This window comes from Pholcus phalangioides, unplaced genomic scaffold (genome assembly GCF_987345545.1).
Source record: "Pholcus phalangioides strain wild (caught in Gottingen) unplaced genomic scaffold, Ppha-v1.0 ptg000036l_1, whole genome shotgun sequence".
NCBI classification, from domain to species: domain Eukaryota; kingdom Metazoa; phylum Arthropoda; class Arachnida; order Araneae; family Pholcidae; genus Pholcus; species Pholcus phalangioides.
In genome coordinates this window covers 1,491,042-1,506,270 of record NW_028301623.1, presented here as the reverse complement: position 1 = coordinate 1,506,270, position 15,229 = coordinate 1,491,042, and the positions used below count along the sequence as shown (strand labels likewise).

Below are 15,229 nucleotides of genomic sequence, written 5' to 3'. Positions count from 1 at the left end.
AGTACGACGGGACATTTGAAAATAACTACATGCTGGAACAACGCATCCAGAAAGCGAGGAGGAGTTCAAAGGACATATGCCTGATGTCGCTGGACTACTCCAACGCATTCGGGTCAATCCCTCATGAGGTTATAGCGCACACCCTCATGCGGGCTGGCGCGGGTCCTAAGTTCCTACAGGTCGTCCAGGACCTCTACAACGGGGCCACCACTACGTACCACACAGAAGATGGATCCTCGGAGGAGCTCGCTGTAACCCAAGGTGTCCGACAGGGGTGCCCACTGAGCGGGCTCCTGTTTAACATATGCGTAGACCCTGTCCTGCGAGCCGTCCAGCAAAGTGAGGACTGCCACGACATCTTGGCGTATGCGGACGACCTGATGATCCTCGCCGAGAGCCCGGTGTCACTTCAAACAAAAATCAACACTGCGAGCGAGGTGTCTGCCAGCCTCGGTTTGAAGATGAACCCCCGGAAGTGCTACTCGATGCACCTCTCGCACTCACCGGCTGGCTGTAGAAGCACTACCTTCGAGGTGGATGGCACCCCCATTCCCGTGGTGACGGACGGCTGTCACAAGAGGTTCCTTGGGAAGCCGGTGGGCTTTCGGCTTCTCCCAGATGACGCTTCGCTGGAGCAATGCATCCAGTACGGGACGGACCTGCTATCATCAAGCCTTGCACCGTGGCAACGCCTGGATGCCCTCAAGAGCTTCTTCTACCCCTCGTTGCAGTACTCTCTACGTACGGCCCAGAGGAAGAAAGGGGAATGGCGCCGGATCGACAATGCGCTGAGACCACTGATCAAAGCCACCCTCAACGTCCCAAAGCGTGCCTCCAACACGTACCTTCATGGCGATAGGAGGGACGGGCTCTTTGGTGTCCCCGAGGCGGCAGTGGACGCTGACATCAGCCACGTCGATGCGGCCATGAAGCTTCTAACATCAAAGGACGCAGTGGTACAGGCCACGGCGTGGGAAGACCTGACAGAATTCGTGGCGAGGTGCATCAGGAAGCCAAACCCGTCGACAGCGGACTTGAATGCTTATCTGTCAAGGTCGGCAGCGAGGCATACCTCACACCCGACATCTTCGGTATGGTCCAGGGCACGGATGGCCTCCGAGCATCTCAAGCTGGTGTGGGAACTCACCGATGACCATCAGGTGGCTGTCAAGTGCGGAGAGACCACCATCTCCGACAGGAGAATGGTCTTCAGAACCCTGAGAGGCGCTGTCAGAAAGCAACACTCTGCGGACTTGGCAGCAATGGCTCACCAAGGGAAGACATCCAGCACCTTCTCACGCTCAAAGGCATCGACCCACTTCCACAGGGAGGGGAGCTTCACTCGCTTCGCTGATTGGAGATTCATCCACCGTGCGAGGTTGGGTCTCGTACCGCTGAACGGCTATCGACACGAGAATGACCCAGCTGCCAAACGTTGCCGCAAGTGCAACTATCCAAATGAAACCCTCCCACACGTGCTGGATAATTGCATGATGTATAGTCCTCTATACACAGCGCGCCACAACAACATCGTGGAAAGGATAAAGAAGGCAGCCAGCGGAAGGTGGGAAGTCTTTGCCGAGAACCGACCAGTGATGGGTTCAACTCTGCGGCCCGACCTGATTCTCAAGAAAGACGGCTCCATCCTGGTCATCGACGTGACGGTGCCATTCGAAAACGGCCCTGAGGCCTTTGCAACAGCGAGACGTGCCAAGGAAGAGAAATATCGACCGCTACTCAACCTCCTGAAGCAGCGCTACCCGGACGTCCGCTTTGGTACCATTGTGGTGGGAGCCCTAGGTTCCTGGGATCCACTTAACGATAGGATCGTGTCCCGGCTGTGCTCCCGAAGATATGCGGGACTCATGAGCAAGTTGATCGTCAGCGATACGATTGCTGCATCACGCGATATCTATGTGGAATTTATATCCGGAGTACGGCAGTCATCCGGGAGGACCCTGACACCCGCAACGTCCTCGCCTGATCGCACGAGCGACCATGCGCGAAGACTGGTCCGACACAGCGCACGTGCAAATGCTGCCCCATGATATGTAAATACCCCCAAGAGTAGTCTCAATGTATATATGTATTACCTTTCGCATAACATGTCATTTTGAATTGTCCGCACATTATATATAACGCACCGATTGTCCGCATAATTTCTTGTATATAGCTTGTACAGAAGGTCGCATATGTTCCGCATATTATCCGCAAATACCATGTAAATAACTCTCGCATATGTCTCGCCTGTATTCATCATCCTCATACTAACCGCAAACTTACTGTAAACAGCGTACTGTAACACGCTTGTAACCGCAGAATAATCCGTAACTGCTTGTAACATACTCATACTGCTCAACCAACTAATGGGTATACTAATCCCCTTGTAAAGGATGAAAGTAAGTCCCATATCGGGCCATGGAAAGAAACCTTTCAAACATGAATAAAAGCTTTTTATAATCTGTTCTTATCAGCTTAATATCTGGTACGTCTCCTACATGGGGACAAGATATTAAACTTATTTTTGGAACAGGGCGGAGTGCTTTCAGCTTGCTGAACCTCTGCCGCGGGTCCTCTCGATATTGCACTACCTTCGAGTTGGGCCCATCCTCATGAAATCAAGTAGACTCTGTGTTTTATTCATAATTTCGCAATAATCACTCTTTGTCGGGGCGAAAACGACAAATTTGAAAGCGGTCGACGGGAAATTAAGGCCCGGCACACGACCCCTGGGACTTAGTTTTTTATTAAGGAGACGACGTGGATGGCACGTCCTTGTGAGGACGGGTCCACGCCGGTCGTTTCCTCGTTGTGCTGTGCGCTTCCGAAATGCTGCCGCGGGTCCCCTCGACGTCTCTCCCGTTCCTGGGTGCCCCCCCCCCCCCTTCTAGATCGAGAATGCAAGTAGATATTGGTCTCGCGTCGACATCTAGCGGTCGAACGTGCAACCCGGACGGAACGGCGCCCCGGGAGCCCAGGATACGTCGCACCTGAAAGCAACATCTGGTCGACAAGAAGTCGTCTCGTCTTCAAAATACGATCGAGTCTTCCGACGCTATTAAAACAGACCCCAGCCAGGACATTAATTATAGTTAATTGTGATCAAATTTTAATTCGCGTCTATCCCGTTATCGCTTCTCGGCCTTTTGGCTAAGATCAAAGTGTAGTATCTGTTCTTATCAGCTTAATATCTGGTACGTCTCCTACATGGGGACAAGATATTAAACTTATTTTTGGAACAGGGCGGAGTGCTTTCAGCTTGCTGAACCTCTGCCGCGGGTCCTCTCGATATTGCACTACCTTCGAGTTGGGCCCATCCTCATGAAATCAAGTAGACTCTGTGTTTTATTCATAATTTCGCAATAATCATACATTACCGGGGCGAAATAGACCGATTTGAAAGCGGTCGACGGAAAATTAAGGCCCGGCGCACGACCCTGGGACTTTTTTTTTTATTAAGGAGACGACGTGGATGCCACGTCCTTGTGAGGACGGGTCCACGCCGGTCGTTTCCTCGTTGTGCTGTGCGCTTCCGAAATGCTGCCGCGGGTCCCCTCGACGTCTCTCCCGTTCCTGGGTGCCCCCCCCCCCCTTCTAGATCGAGAATGCAAGTAGATATTGGTCTCGCGTCGACATCTAGCGGTCGAACGTGCAACCCGGACGGAACGGCGCCCCGGGAGCCCAGGATACGTCGCACCTGAAAGCAACATCTGGTCGACAAGAAGTCGTCTCGTCTTCAAAATACGATCGAGTCTTCCGACGCTATTAAAACAGACCCCAGCCAGGACATTAATTATAGTTAATTGTGATCAAATTTTAATTCGCGTCTATCCCGTTATCGCTTCTCGGCCTTTTGGCTAAGATCAAAGTGTAGTAAGTGATCTTGCCAAGGATCTTGCCAGGAGGAGAGCTTTCAACCAGTGGAGTGTGAAGGTGCTACTGCAGGTACTCAACGAGCCACGCCCACCAGAAGAGCTGCCGCGGGTCCTCTCAAGTTGGTGAAGAAGCTGGTTCCTGTTCCTCGATGATGGCTGGCTAAAGGAAGGCAACGGCGTGCCCGAAGCATGACCTGGTTGGCGGTTGATGACTCGTGACCACCCCTGCTCTCTCTTCTTCCTCGTCTCCTCCTCGTCGTGATCCCGGGAAAGGCACCTGTCACATCTCAGGCATTTCAGCCTAGCCGTCGTCCTTGGACCCTCGCCTCATTATATGGCTGGGCCTTGGGCGTGCGGTCAGCGGAAGTGCCTGTTAGCCAATCGGTGGTGTGGCAGTGTTCGGGTCAGCCTCGGAGCTTTGGCTACGCCTGGCGGACTGACTTGACACCTTTCCCTCGCGGGGCTGCCCCACATCCATAGCTCGGGTTCGTCGGGATGACCTCTCGGGGTCGCTTGAGGAATTCGGGTCTATGCATGATGCCCACTCATGGTTCCCTCCCTCCCCTCCCGTTCACGAGGCCTCTTAAAGGTCCTCAACTTCTGTCTCTCGGGACCTCTTAAAGTGTCCCACCGCCCTCTCTAGCGAGACCTAGTAAAGGTCTCAACTCTCCCTGGGTTCTCGCGAGACCTCGTAAAGGTTCTCTTTCCCTGTGGGTTTGGCTCACGTGGGACCTCTTAAAGGTCCCCTCCCTCTGGGTGGGTTACCGTGAGGCCTCTTCAAGGTCTCACACTCCTGGGCTTCGCGTGGCCTCTTCAGGGCTCCCCTCGGCGGGCAGAGGTCGCCGGACTGTGGAGTTGGTGAACGTTTGACACTAGCTCCAGAGTTCGGCGAGGTCTGTCCACCGAGAATTGGAGCTCCCAAGGGGACTAGTGGGATCTTCCCCCCCGGGTTTTTTAAGAGTCCCTTAAGGGCTCACCCCCCCCCCGGGCTAGTTAGGACCTCCTAAAGGTCCTCCCCATTGGTATCAAGGTCCCTCTTAAAGGTTCCACGGTCCTAACGGAGTCTCTTAAAGCTCTCCAACCCCAACCAATGGGTCTCATGGGGTCCTTAAGACCCACTCTATCTCCCCTGCCCTGGTCACGGGCATATGCCGCCGATCGGGTCGTGCGTGGGGTGTGCCGAGCTACTCAGGAGCATCTACTCACAGCCTCAACTCATCTCAAAGATCACCTGCAAGTAGGTAACATCGAGTCTCTCTCTACTAACGGTCTCCATCTGCTAACAAGTCTAACAACTAACATCGTGGCAAACCGTGTCAGAAAAAGAGGAAGCCTACTAAGTGAGACGCTCAAGCCTCAATAATCGTTGGCAACACCTAATATGCCGAGAAACCTGAGAAGCGGGAGGGTATGTCAGACGCCGGATAGGGGCACGCACTCGCCCGGGTCGGCCCGCCGAGTGGTGTTGGAAGACAGTGATTTGGAGGAACGGGACAAGTTCCTTCACTCCTACGCGCTGTTCAGCTCGCCGGAGCAATCACCGACCAGCGCCCGCAGCAACGGGGACTCGTCCTCTGCGTTCAGTGGCACCAAGGTGACAAGTGCCGATCGCAGTGCAACGCTGAGGTATAGTGCCGGCTTGAATGCAGATGACACAGACCGCAGCTGTATATCGCCGTCCGTGATGTGGGCCAACGACGGGAACGGTGAGAGGTGCATTCTAGCTTCAGGTGAAGGAGGCCCGGTTCTCTCAGGAGACGAGCAGCACTACCCATCGGACAACTCTGACGTGTTGGTGATTGACACGAACTGTTACAGTGACACACCGGGTGAGAGTCGAACGCCGGAAATCCCTAGTGAGGAGTTGGAATGCTGCAACGGTGACTCTTCCGATCCCCCATCACCGGACAGGATGTTGGAGGATGACCTCGCCATCTCACCGGACTCCTCGCCGAGACACCAGAGAGGGTCCGACACCGAAAATGAAAGCGGGCAAGGAGCGCTATCCAACCCCCCAGTGGAGGTCTCGACACCGGAACTAGGGAGCAGCCCCTTCACGCTCCACTTTTCAGCAGAAGACGCCACCGCCGACTATACGCTGCTACCAGAAGGTCAGGGCTGCCAGGATATATGGGCAGCGGGGGGAACCCTGGCAAATAGGAGTGAATCCCATCGGACAAGGACCCCCCGAGACAGGGACGAGGTTGGTGAGTCTGACCCAAACGGGAGAGATGAGTCGGCTTCACTGGAAATGGCGCCCTGGGATACTGCTCGAATCCAGAACGAACGGGATCAAGTCAATGCTGAGCAACGCTCGGGGGCCGGCCTGCCCAGAGACCACTTCGACAGCTCAACACTGATAATCAATGCGGAGGTCGCTGACCTTGCGGACGGTTCTTCCTTGAGCAAGAGCTACTCATCTAGTGACGCGTCCACGCAAACCTCATGGGCAGCCAGGAAGAAGAAGAAAAAGAAGAGGAAGCAGACCGCGTCCAGGTCTCCGGAGCTAGTAGTGGCAGGCCCGTCCAGGGCAGCGACACAAACGGCTGCGTCACAAGGAATCACACTCCCACTGGCTCTCAGAACAAAGAAAGCGATGCAGGCACGGAACCAGCTCCCGGTGCCCGAAAGCCAGGTGCCCGAAAGCCAGGTGCTCCCGGAATCTCCCTCGTCACGGGATCATGTGGAGATCCCGGAGACCCAGGGCACAGTGTACAGAGCGGTGTCAACTACCTCAGGGACCACGATTGACACCGGCCCACTGACGCAAATGTTGGACTCATGCCGCACGGGTCGTCACCAGGCTCCCTCACCTGCACCCACCGGAGACGCTACGAACACGGCTTGGGCCCCGGCTGGTCTGCAAGATGCTGAAGAAGATCGGGGCATGTCGCAACATGGGACGTCGCAGTCACCGCCCGGCACGGACGCCGTGATAATTGACCGAGGCCCAGTCCCGGACAGTGCGCAAGCGACGCCGCTAGTGTGCCCAATGCGGGATGGGCTAGCCTGCGAAATCATCGACCGCACGTTCCACATGACATTCCCAGTCCCCAGACCGCTAGCCTGCCCAGTGGAGGGATGCAGTAGGAAGTTTCAATCCGTCACATGGACGGCAATGAAGCAATCGTTGCTGAGGCACCTACTCGCGGATCACAGCATGGACATAGCAACGTCGCGATTCTGGTGCAGCTCGTGCAGAGGAGCGGTGAAGAAGAGGTGTGTCGGCAATCACCCGTGCCTACAGAATCGCCAACTCCTCAGCCAGACCGAAGCTGCGCTCCAACACCGATGCGTGGAGTGTGATGCGGCGTTCGCGACGAGGAATGGCCTAAGGAACCACAGAAGGCAAAAGCACGCAAGTTCTAGGGGGCATACCCGAAGAGCGACCTCACCTCGGCAGCCGGAAGGAAGACGAACACCATCTGGGGCGCAAATCCGGCATCGCGGTGAGCGGCCGAGGGGCAACGCCACGCCGCTAGTGAATCCAAGCAACGCCGAAGACCCGGACTTGTCTCAACGGTCTAGGGCTAGCCCGTTGCCGGAAATGAGTACCAGCCTCGATGCTGACAATGGGGAAGACATGCAGGCTGACCCAATCGAGATCGCCTCCTTCACGGGGCAGGAAGAGGAAGCATCCGATACACCCCAAAGGGCGAATGAGGAGCCATCAGCACCCTTCGCAAGGAGAATTCGGGAGCTGCTAACCGACTTCCGGCAGGAATCCTGGACGGAGTTCTGCGCTGTTGCCGACGAACTAGTCACTTTTGCCAGGAGGCACGTGGGGATCCCGGAGGAAGCAGAAGGGATGAATGGTGGAACTCGCCGGGCCAACGCCAACAACCACCGCGACATACAGCGCCTATACCGGCGTAACCGTCGCCGTGCCGTCAAGTTGGTGCTTGGGAAAGAAGATGAAAGGTGCTCCATCCCAGTGAATGAGATCGTGGATGTCTTCGCCGCGCACCAACCGTTCGATGCGAGCTCGCTACAGGGCATCGATTATCAACCAGCTACGGAACAGGTCGATCTCTCCCCCTTCTCCAGCACGGAGGTACTGCAGCGGCTGAAGAGGGCGGAGAACACGGCCCCGGGAAGCGATCGCCTCACGTACCAGCACTGGAGGGGGGTAGACCCGCAAGCCAAGGCCCTGACGGCAATTTTTAATGGCTGCCTGAAAGCAAAGCAAGTGCCGGCAAGCTGGAAGCAGTCAAGGACGATCTTAATACCGAAGGGGGGCAACAAAACGGACCCGAGGAATTGGCGACCAATCTCGTTGAACCAAACAATTTACAAGCTATTTGCAGGATGTCTAACGAGGCGCCTTCAGGTATGGCTGGAGGACCACTCCATCTTGTCACCAATGCAGAAGGGGTTCCTCCGCCACGATGGAGCATTCGAGAACAATTACGTTCTCGAACAGAGAATGCAAATGGCCAAGAGAACTGGGAAAGACCTCTGCATCATGTCCCTCGACCTGGCGAACGCGTTCGGATCCATCCCGCACGCAACCATAACCAACGCGCTCAACAAATGCGGTGCGGGCCCGACGTTCGTGAGCCTAGTATCGGATATGTACAACGGGGCACGCACCACCTACATCACGCAGAGCGAGTCATCCGAAGAGATAACCATACAACAGGGTGTGCGTCAGGGGTGTCCCTTAAGCGGCCTGCTGTTTGATATGGCCATTGACCCGGTTTTGCGGGAAGTCCAGGGGAGCCATCGCGAGCACAAGATATTGGCCTATGCGGACGACATGCTACTACTGGAGAGTGACCCGACAGCCCTGCAAACCAATATCGACAGAGCGGTCGGCCTCGCGGATAGTCTTGGGCTGAAATTTAACCCAGCAAAATGTTTCTCGCTCCACCTAGGACACGCACCCCGGGGGTGTCGAGGCACACCGTTCAGTGTTGGAGGAAATCGGACCAGCGTGCTAGTCGATGGGGATCACAGGAAATTCCTGGGGAAGCCCACCGGTTTCCGGATAATCGAGGACTCCACCAGTATGGAAGGGATCACGCGCGCCGGGCTCGACATAATGACATCCGCACTCGCGCCATGGCAGCGGCTGGATGCCCTTAAGTCATTCTTCTATCCCTCCCTCCAGTATCAACTCCGCACGGCGCAGAGAAGCAAAGGAGCTTGGAAGAAGCTGGACGACAGGCTGCGTGCCGAAACAAAGAAGACGCTGTATCTGCCACCAAGGGGTAGTAATCACTACCTGTACGGCGACACGCAGAGGGGTCTTCTTGGGATACCGGAGGTGGCTGTGGACCATGATATCGCGAGTGTTGACGCCGCATACAAGTTGCTGACATCGCAGGACAACATCGTGAGGGAGCTAGCATGGTCCGATCTACGGGAATACGTCGAATGCTGCATACGACGAGAGCCGACACTACAGGAAACGGCTGACTTCTTGTCCTGCACCGCCTATCACCAGACGTCCAACCCTACCACGTCAGTCTGGTCGAGGGCGAGGATGGCAGCGCGGAACCTCGACGTTCAGTGGCAACTCGAGGAGAACCAGCAAGTGACTCTGACAACTGGCGTAAGCAGCATTACGGATCGTAAAGCGGTATTCCGTACTCTTAGATCCAGCCTTCGGAACCACCACGCCAGCAGCCTGGCAGACCTCCACCATCAGGGGAAGACATTCCACTCGTTCTCCAAAGCGAAGGCCTCGACGCACTTTCACAAGACCGGGGACTTCACGAGGTTCGCGGAGTGGAGGTTCATCCACCGGGCGAGGCTGGGCCTGGTGCCTCTGAACGGATATAAGCATGATGGGGACGAGCAAGCCAAGAGGTGCAGGCGGTGTGGATACCGGCAGGAGACGCTACCTCATGTCCTGGGACACTGCATGTCCTACAGCGCTAGGTATACAGCAAGGCACAACCTGGTCGTGGAGCGGATAAAGAAGGCGGCAGAAGGGAGATGGAGCGTGCTCTCCGAAAATCGACCAATTATGGGTTCGAACCTGCGGCCAGACTTGATCCTAAGGAGTGGGAACTCGCTAATGGTGCTCGACATCACTATTCCGTTTGAGAATGGTCAGGAGGCGTTCCAGCAAGCAAGAAGGATCAAAGAGGAGAAGTATGAGCCACTCATACAGCAGCTACGGACAAAGTACGAGCGGGTGCAATTTGCGGCGGTCGTAGTCGGGGCCCTGGGCTCCTGGGACCCTGCAAACGATCGCGCCATCGGCAAGTTGTGCTCCAGGACCTACTCTGCACTCATGAGGAAGCTGGTGGTGTCGGACGTCATCCGGGCTTCCAGAGACACCTACGTAGAATTTCTAACCGGTGTTAGGCAGATCTCACCGACAGGGCGGACGGATGCAGCGGCGGAAACGCGAGTCCAGACGAGAAGCGCGCGCAACGTGGAAGCTGATGAACCCAGACCGTGATGCTATCATAGAAAATGAGCTCTCGCGAACTCTGGCGCATAGCGCTGAAGAATAGATGGTGTGTACAGCAAGATGCATGTGAGATACCGCAAAACGAATGTAATATACCGCAAAATGTATGGAAAATGCCTGGAGCGTATGAGAATGTATATAATTTCCTATAATGTATAGTATGTGCCGCATAGAGTTATGTACCGCAAATGTTTGTAATATAGTGTAAAATATTTATATCACACCGAAAGCGCATCTAGTGTACCGAAATGTATATATAAAGTCGCAAATGTGTAGAAACACCATGTAAAATTACCGCAGAGGAGCGTATATGTAACCGAGAAGCGCTGACATGTATCGGAAGAAAGTAATGTATAAGCAAAGGAGTGTAATGTCATTCCCTGAAGCACAGGTTGAGATCAAGACCCATATCGGGCCATGTATATAATTTCACTTGAAGCATTCAATAAATAGTTTTTAAATCTGTTCTTATCAGCTTAATATCTGGTACGTCTCCTACATGGGGACAAGATATTAAACTTATTTTTGGAACAGGGCGGAGTGCTTTCAGCTTGCTGAACCTCTGCCGCGGGTCCTCTCGATATTGCACTACCTTCGAGTTGGGCCCATCCTCATGAAATCAAGTAGACTCTGTGTTTTATTCATAATTTCGCAATAATCATACATTACCGGGGCGAAATAGACCGATTTGAAAGCGGTCGACGGAAAATTAAGGCCCGGCGCACGACCCTGGGACTTAGTTTTTTATTAAGGAGACGACGTGGATGCCACGTCCTTGTGAGGACGGGTCCACGCCGGTCGTTTCCTCGTTGTGCTGTGCGCTTCCGAAATGCTGCCGCGGGTCCCCTCGACGTCTCTCCCGTTCCTGGGTGCCCCCCCCCCCTTCTAGATCGAGAATGCAAGTAGATATTGGTCTCGCGTCGACATCTAGCGGTCGAACGTGCAACCCGGACGGAACGGCGCCCCGGGAGCCCAGGATACGTCGCACCTGAAAGCAACATCTGGTCGACAAGAAGTCGTCTCGTCTTCAAAATACGATCGAGTCTTCCGACGCTATTAAAACAGACCCCAGCCAGGACATTAATTATAGTTAATTGTGATCAAATTTTAATTCGCGTCTATCCCGTTATCGCTTCTCGGCCTTTTGGCTAAGATCAAAGTGTAGTATCTGTTCTTATCAGCTTAATATCTGGTACGTCTCCTACATGGGGACAAGATATTAAACTTATTTTTGGAACAGGGCGGAGTGCTTTCAGCTTGCTGAACCTCTGCCGCGGGTCCTCTCGGCATCATACGGGAGTTGACAACATTCACCCAGGAGTTCGTCAAGCTCCCAGCGCCCACAGGTGGGAATGGAAGGAGAGGGGTTAATCCCAGAAACCACCGCGACATTCAGCGCCTCTACAGGAGGAATAGGCGTCGCGCGGTGAAGATCATAACCGAGGCGGAGTCCGAAAGGTGTGCCATTCCCATTGAGGAGGTCGTGGAAAAATTCCAGGCAACATCAAGGTTCGACGCGTCCTTGCTCGAGGGAGTCACCCACCCGAACCCCGCGCCTGAGCCAGTGGACGTCGCCCCACTCTCGACGACGGAAGTGCTGAGCCGCCTGAAGCGCGCCGAGAACTCTGCCCCTGGTGCTGACAGAATAACATACAAGCACTGGCTGGGGGTCGACCCGGAGGCAAAGGCGCTAACGGCGATCTTCAATGGGTGCCTCAAGTGCTGCAGAATCCCGGATGACTGGAAGTGCTCAAGAACAATACTCGTGCCAAAAGGGGGGGACCCAGCACAGGTCAGTAACTGGAGACCGATTGCACTGACCCCGACCATCTACAAATTGTACGCTGGCTGCCTCTCCAAGCGCCTGACCTCATGGTTGAGCGACCACGGAATCCTGTCACCCGCTCAAAAAGGCTTCCTCCAGTACGACGGGACATTTGAAAATAACTACATGCTGGAACAACGCATCCAGAAAGCGAGGAGGAGTTCAAAGGACATATGCCTGATGTCGCTGGACTACTCCAACGCATTCGGGTCAATCCCTCATGAGGTTATAGCGCACACCCTCATGCGGGCTGGCGCGGGTCCTAAGTTCCTACAGGTCGTCCAGGACCTCTACAACGGGGCCACCACTACGTACCACACAGAAGATGGATCCTCGGAGGAGCTCGCTGTAACCCAAGGTGTCCGACAGGGGTGCCCACTGAGCGGGCTCCTGTTTAACATATGCGTAGACCCTGTCCTGCGAGCCGTCCAGCAAAGTGAGGACTGCCACGACATCTTGGCGTATGCGGACGACCTGATGATCCTCGCCGAGAGCCCGGTGTCACTTCAAACAAAAATCAACACTGCGAGCGAGGTGTCTGCCAGCCTCGGTTTGAAGATGAACCCCCGGAAGTGCTACTCGATGCACCTCTCGCACTCACCGGCTGGCTGTAGAAGCACTACCTTCGAGGTGGATGGCACCCCCATTCCCGTGGTGACGGACGGCTGTCACAAGAGGTTCCTTGGGAAGCCGGTGGGCTTTCGGCTTCTCCCAGATGACGCTTCGCTGGAGCAATGCATCCAGTACGGGACGGACCTGCTATCATCAAGCCTTGCACCGTGGCAACGCCTGGATGCCCTCAAGAGCTTCTTCTACCCCTCGTTGCAGTACTCTCTACGTACGGCCCAGAGGAAGAAAGGGGAATGGCGCCGGATCGACAATGCGCTGAGACCACTGATCAAAGCCACCCTCAACGTCCCAAAGCGTGCCTCCAACACGTACCTTCATGGCGATAGGAGGGACGGGCTCTTTGGTGTCCCCGAGGCGGCAGTGGACGCTGACATCAGCCACGTCGATGCGGCCATGAAGCTTCTAACATCAAAGGACGCAGTGGTACAGGCCACGGCGTGGGAAGACCTGACAGAATTCGTGGCGAGGTGCATCAGGAAGCCAAACCCGTCGACAGCGGACTTGAATGCTTATCTGTCAAGGTCGGCAGCGAGGCATACCTCACACCCGACATCTTCGGTATGGTCCAGGGCACGGATGGCCTCCGAGCATCTCAAGCTGGTGTGGGAACTCACCGATGACCATCAGGTGGCTGTCAAGTGCGGAGAGACCACCATCTCCGACAGGAGAATGGTCTTCAGAACCCTGAGAGGCGCTGTCAGAAAGCAACACTCTGCGGACTTGGCAGCAATGGCTCACCAAGGGAAGACATCCAGCACCTTCTCACGCTCAAAGGCATCGACCCACTTCCACAGGGAGGGGAGCTTCACTCGCTTCGCTGATTGGAGATTCATCCACCGTGCGAGGTTGGGTCTCGTACCGCTGAACGGCTATCGACACGAGAATGACCCAGCTGCCAAACGTTGCCGCAAGTGCAACTATCCAAATGAAACCCTCCCACACGTGCTGGATAATTGCATGATGTATAGTCCTCTATACACAGCGCGCCACAACAACATCGTGGAAAGGATAAAGAAGGCAGCCAGCGGAAGGTGGGAAGTCTTTGCCGAGAACCGACCAGTGATGGGTTCAACTCTGCGGCCCGACCTGATTCTCAAGAAAGACGGCTCCATCCTGGTCATCGACGTGACGGTGCCATTCGAAAACGGCCCTGAGGCCTTTGCAACAGCGAGACGTGCCAAGGAAGAGAAATATCGACCGCTACTCAACCTCCTGAAGCAGCGCTACCCGGACGTCCGCTTTGGTACCATTGTGGTGGGAGCCCTAGGTTCCTGGGATCCACTTAACGATAGGATCGTGTCCCGGCTGTGCTCCCGAAGATATGCGGGACTCATGAGCAAGTTGATCGTCAGCGATACGATTGCTGCATCACGCGATATCTATGTGGAATTTATATCCGGAGTACGGCAGTCATCCGGGAGGACCCTGACACCCGCAACGTCCTCGCCTGATCGCACGAGCGACCATGCGCGAAGACTGGTCCGACACAGCGCACGTGCAAATGCTGCCCCATGATATGTAAATACCCCCAAGAGTAGTCTCAATGTATATATGTATTACCTTTCGCATAACATGTCATTTTGAATTGTCCGCACATTATATATAACGCACCGATTGTCCGCATAATTTCTTGTATATAGCTTGTACAGAAGGTCGCATATGTTCCGCATATTATCCGCAAATACCATGTAAATAACTCTCGCATATGTCTCGCCTGTATTCATCATCCTCATACTAACCGCAAACTTACTGTAAACAGCGTACTGTAACACGCTTGTAACCGCAGAATAATCCGTAACTGCTTGTAACATACTCATACTGCTCAACCAACTAATGGGTATACTAATCCCCTTGTAAAGGATGAAAGTAAGTCCCATATCGGGCCATGGAAAGAAACCTTTCAAACATGAATAAAAGCTTTTTATAATCTGTTCTTATCAGCTTAATATCTGGTACGTCTCCTACATGGGGACAAGATATTAAACTTATTTTTGGAACAGGGCGGAGTGCTTTCAGCTTGCTGAACCTCTGCCGCGGGTCCTCTCGATATTGCACTACCTTCGAGTTGGGCCCATCCTCATGAAATCAAGTAGACTCTGTGTTTTATTCATAATTTCGCAATAATCACTCTTTGTCGGGGCGAAAACGACAAATTTGAAAGCGGTCGACGGGAAATTAAGGCCCGGCACACGACCCCTGGGACTTAGTTTTTTATTAAGGAGACGACGTGGATGGCACGTCCTTGTGAGGACGGGTCCACGCCGGTCGTTTCCTCGTTGTGCTGTGCGCTTCCGAAATGCTGCCGCGGGTCCCCTCGACGTCTCTCCCGTTCCTGGGTGCCCCCCCCCCCTTCTAGATCGAGAATGCAAGTAGATATTGGTCTCGCGTCGACATCTAGCGGTCGAACGTGCAACCCGGACGGAACGGCGCCCCGGGAGCCCAGGATACGTCGCACCTGAAAGCAACATCTGG

The 15,229-nt window shown here is 54.6% G+C and overlaps 5 non-coding genes across 5 annotated transcripts; all 5 read left to right on the top strand.

Moving 5' to 3' along the window:
• Positions 1-2,426: 2,426 nt before the first annotated feature.
• Positions 2,427-2,613, top strand: LOC149066071 (U2 spliceosomal RNA). Its single transcript, XR_016195529.1, has one exon. It is a non-coding gene; the product is annotated as a U2 spliceosomal RNA (small nuclear RNA).
• Positions 2,614-3,130: 517 nt separating this feature from the next.
• Positions 3,131-3,322, top strand: LOC149066070 (U2 spliceosomal RNA). The gene has a single exon (XR_016195482.1). It is a non-coding gene; the product is annotated as a U2 spliceosomal RNA (small nuclear RNA).
• Positions 3,323-10,730: 7,408 nt separating this feature from the next.
• LOC149066069 (U2 spliceosomal RNA) lies at positions 10,731-10,916 on the top strand. Its single transcript, XR_016195542.1, has one exon. It is a non-coding gene; the product is annotated as a U2 spliceosomal RNA (small nuclear RNA).
• Positions 10,917-11,430: 514 nt separating this feature from the next.
• On the top strand, positions 11,431-11,617 carry LOC149066068 (U2 spliceosomal RNA). The gene has a single exon (XR_016195505.1). It is a non-coding gene; the product is annotated as a U2 spliceosomal RNA (small nuclear RNA).
• A 3,033-nt stretch (positions 11,618-14,650) lies between these two features.
• On the top strand, positions 14,651-14,837 carry LOC149066067 (U2 spliceosomal RNA). The gene has a single exon (XR_016195528.1). It is a non-coding gene; the product is annotated as a U2 spliceosomal RNA (small nuclear RNA).
• The last annotated feature ends 392 nt before the right edge of the window (positions 14,838-15,229 follow it).